We start from the raw sequence: 4,934 nt of genomic DNA, 5'->3' as shown, positions 1-4,934 counted from the left end.
TTTTTTTTTTTTTTTTTTTTAAATTTTATGGCACTTTAATATTTTTTTTTTAATATAAAAATGTTGAAAAAAAGTGACAAAAAGTTCTAAAAAATTAGAAAAATTGACACAAACACCGGGGAAAGCGGTAAAGGTGTCTTTAGGTTTTAATTTTAACACACCACACACTACCGCCAATACTGTTAATGACAAAAAGATATGTTTTTTAGTAATTTGGATGAGCTAACCCTTCAAACTCATACGTAGTCAATGAAGAAAAAAAAATGTGTCTGTGTATTATTGTTGTCAAATTGCATCATTTTAGGTAGCAACTCTTACACTGAAAATCTTCATGGGAAGTGATGACGCCTTTAACGTGATCTCGTCACAGGATATGGATATCAATAACGGCTTTGTTTGCGGAAAGAAAAGACAAAACAAAGTCAAAGTATTACAAGAAATTAAAAGTTGTGACATAAGTTTAATATTGTGTTACAGTAACTCTTCCAGTTTCCACTGGAGGGCGATGAGCTCCCGTGATTGACGAAACATTGTAATCAAGTCAGACTTCCCACGGAAACCTTCAAAATAAAAGACGATACCTAAAATGAGTCTGATACAGTTTTTTCCTCAAAGGCAAGGCAGCTTTATTGTATAGCACATTTCAGCAACAAGGCAATTCAAGTGCTTTACACCAAATCATTAAAACAGATAAAACACAAGTACAAACAGTTAAAAATCACAAGCATTAAAACCGGTAAACACATGAATAGACAGTTAAAACAAAGGAAACATAAACACACAGATAAAATTTACGTGCAGCATAAGAAATTTAAAGAATGATAGTCATTTAAAGAAAGGCAGCATCAAATAGAAAGGTCTCCAGCCTTGATTTAAAAGAACTGAGAGTAGCAGCGGATCTGCAGGTTTCTGGAGTTTATTCCAGATATGAGGATTAGAAAACTGAAAGCTGCTTCACCCTGTTTGTTTCTGACTCTGGGGACAGAAAGTAGACCTCCCGATGACCTGAGAGGTCGGGGGGTCATGTGTAGTAGTAGACCGTCCCAGATGACCTGAGAGGTCTGGGGTTCATAGTGTAGTAGCAGATCAGCAAATATTTTGGACCTAAACCGTTAGTGATTTATAAACTAGCAAAGTACTTGAAATCAATTCTTGAGACACAGGAACCAGTTGTAAGACTTCAGAACTGGAGTGATGTGATCAGTCTCTGCTTAGTGAGGACTCAGCAGCGCGTTCTGAATCACTGCGCAGCTGTCTGATGTTTTTTTAGGGAGACCTGTAAGACCCCCTTACAGTTGTCAAGTCATGAAGATAAAGGCATGGACAAGTTTTTCCAAATCCTGTTGAACATAAGTCCTTTAACCCCTGATATATCTTAAGGTGATAGTAGGCTGCCAAAGAATGACAATGATAATTTAACCCTCATGTAGTGCCTTGGGTCAAATTGACCCGTTTTCCTATATTTATATATATTTCATCTACATATTTCCCATATATCCTTTTTAACTACCCAATTGTAATTACCCAAAATGACAGGATTGATTCCACACAAAATCTCTACTTTCATTCATTTTGGGGTGTCTTATTTTTATAGTATTTGAAAAAAAAAAAATAGTGCTGAGTAAAAGTTGACATATTCCAGTCTGTGATCATCCATCAACATCCATTCCTTTAATTTTAGTCTCAATAATTCCTAATTTCTGCTTTTCTAACTCAAACATTAGGCATAATTTTTTTCCCTCAAAAGAATGATAGTAATAATATTAACCCTCATGTTGTTCTTCTCCTATGTCTTTATATATTTCATCTATATATTTCCTATATATCCTTTTTAACTACCCAATTGTAATTACCCAAAATAACATGATTGATTCCACGCAAATCTCTACTTTCATTAATTTTTACTTATACTTTATAGTATTTAAAAAAAAAGTATTGAGTAAAAGTTGACATATTCCAGTCTGTGATAATCCATTAACATACATTCCTTTATATTTTAGTCTCAATAATTCCTAATTCCTGCTTTTCTAACTCAAACATCAGGTATAATTGCCTAAAAATAGAGTTCATCGACCATAAATTCAAAAAACAACGGTAAAATAAAGTGTTGAAAACGTCAAAAAAAAGTGACAAAGGTTGAAAAAAAAAAAAAAGCGTCAAAAGTGATGAAATAAAAAGAGACAAAAACTTAAAATCTGGCCGCAGCAAAAGTGTTGATTTCCAATATTGACGGGAACACAAGGGTTAATGTATCACTGTTACTGTTACTTGAAAAACGCATTTCCTGAAAGAAATACACACGTGCCAAGTACTCCAAGTGCAAAGGAAAGGTTATTTCTTTGGGTTTCATTTTGTTAATGTTTTTAACAGTTGCAAGACCATGTCAAGGTTGAAGAGATTTGGTTTTAGTTTCCAACCTGGACCCTACTTTCCAGTGCATTGGTGTCTAAGTACCAAAAATCTTTGAAATTGGTAGTATTGAGCAAAAACGCTGTAACTAGGAGCTGCAAACCAGGGGGCTATTTCACAAAACCTAGATCAGGGATTAATTCATTAATATCGCACCGTTGTAGCGGAAAGAGGCCTGAGCCAGAAGGCGAAGCTCTCGATCTACCGTTAAGTGTTCGTTCCTCCCCTCGCCTATGGTCACGAAGGCTGGGTCAGGACCCAAAGATCCAGATCCAGGGTACAAGCGTCCGAAATGGGTTTCCTCAGGAGAGGGGGCTGGCGTCTCCCTTGAAGTAGAGCCGCGGTTTCTTTGCGTCAAAAGGAGCCAGTTGAGGTGGTTCGGGCATCTGGTGAGGATGCCTCCTGTTTCCTGTACCTAGGGAGGTGGTCAACGTCCAGCTGGGAGGAGACCAAGGGGAAGACCCAGGACTAGGTGGGGGACGTCCAGCTGGGAGGAGCCTCGGGGAAGACCCGGACTAGTGGAGGGACGTCCAGCAGGGGGAACAGAGACCCAGACTAGGTGGAGGACGTCCAGCTGGGAGGAGCCCGGGGAAGACCCAGGACTAGTGGAGGACGTCCAGCCATGGGAGGAGACCAAGGGGAAGACCCAGGACTAGGTGGGGGACGTCCAGCTGGGAGGAGGCCTCGTGGAAGACCCAGGACTAGTGGAGGGACGTCCAGCTGGATGAGGGCCTCGGGGAAGACCCAGGCTAGGTGGAGGGCGTCCGCGGGAGGAGACCAAGGGGAAGACCCAGGCCTGGTGAGGGACGTCCAGCTGTGAGAGGCCCGGAAGACCCAGGACTAGGTGGAGGGACGTCCACTGAGGAGACAAGGGGAAGACCCAGACTAGGTGGAGGGACTCCGCTGGAGGAGGCCTCGGGGAAGACCAGGACTAGGTGGAGGGACGTCCAGCTGGGGAGCCTCGGGGAAGACCCAGACTAGTGTGGAGACGTCCAGCTGGGAGGAGACCGAGGGGAAGACCCAGGACTAGGTGGAGGGACGTCCACTGGGAGGGCCTCGGGGAAGACCCAACTAGGTGGAGGGACTCCAGCTGGGAGGAGACCAAGGGGAAGACCCAGACTAGGTGGAGGGACGTCCAGCTGAGGAGGCCTCGGGGAAACCCAGGACTAGGTGGAGGGACGTCCAGCTGGGAGGAGGCCGTGGGAAGACCCGGACTAGGTGGAGGGACTCCAGCGGGGGAGACCAGGGAAGACCCGGACAGGTGGGGGACGTCCAGCTAGCCTCGGGAAGACCCAGGACTAGGTGGAGGGAGTCCAGCTGGGAGGAGGACCGGGAAGACCAGGACTAGGTGAGGGACGTCCCTGGAGAGAGGCCTCGGAAGACCCAGGACTAGGTGAGGGACGTCCAGCTGGAGGAGGCCTCGGGGAAGACCCAGGACTAGGTGGAGGGACGTCCCAGCAGAGGAGACCAGGGGAAGACCCAGGCTAGGTGGAGGGAACGTCCAGCTGGGAGGAGGCCTCGGGAAGACCAGGACTAGGTGGAGGGACGTCCAGCTGGGAGGAGACCAAGGGAAGACCCAGGACTAGGTGGAGGGACGTCCAGCTGGAGGAGCTCGGGGAACCCAGACTAGGTGAGGCGGCACTGGGAGAGCCTCGGGAAGACCAGGACTAGGTGAGGGACGTCCAGCTGGGAGGAGGCCTCGGGGAAGACCCTGACTAGTGGAGGGACGTCCAGGGGAAGGCCGGGGAAGACCACTGGAATAGTGGAGGGACGTCCAGCTGGAGGAGGCCTCGGGGAGACCCAGGACTAGGTGGAGGGATTATATCTCCAACCTGGCCTGGGAACGCCTCGGGATCCCCCAGTCGGAGCTGGTTGATGTGGGCTCGAAAGGGAAGTTTGGGGTCCCCTACTGGAGCTGCTGCCCCCGGGACCTTGATCCGATAAGGGTATGAAATATTGTATGCATGGATGAAGATCAGGGATTAAGCCGGGATTTCCCAGTTATCCTGGCTCAATTTAGCCTTGACTCGGTTTCACAAACGCACCCAAGTTACCATGGAGATTTATTCCCTACAGCTAGCCCGGTCCCAACCAGGCTAAGAGCCAGGATTTAGTCCTCCGGGGGCCTTTTCTGTTCACTCAGCAGGTTTTAACCTATTATCAGCCCGCATTTAAACCCAACATGTGCATTGCTGCTCATTTAAGTACTATTATTACTCAAAGTTGGGCACATAATTTTTTTATCATTATTCATGTGAAAGTCATTGTGACTGTTATATTTGCATATATAATGACAGAAAAGGCTGAAAAAGTTGCCACATGTCTTATTAAATGTCTGTTCCTAAGGGCAATACATAAAGTGCTGTACATGTCTGTTTCTATAGTGGACCAATGCACCTTAAATTATTTCAGTGGATTCATTTTTTTGTATTCTTTACATTTTTAAGAACATATCCTATCCTAATTGTACAATCCTCCTTAACTATAGTCTTAGTTCACTGAACCAATACCTACTACTACTACCA

This window comes from Etheostoma spectabile, chromosome 19 (assembly GCF_008692095.1).
Source record: "Etheostoma spectabile isolate EspeVRDwgs_2016 chromosome 19, UIUC_Espe_1.0, whole genome shotgun sequence".
NCBI lineage: Eukaryota > Metazoa > Chordata > Actinopteri > Perciformes > Percidae > Etheostoma > Etheostoma spectabile.
This window is presented reverse-complemented; position numbering follows the sequence as displayed.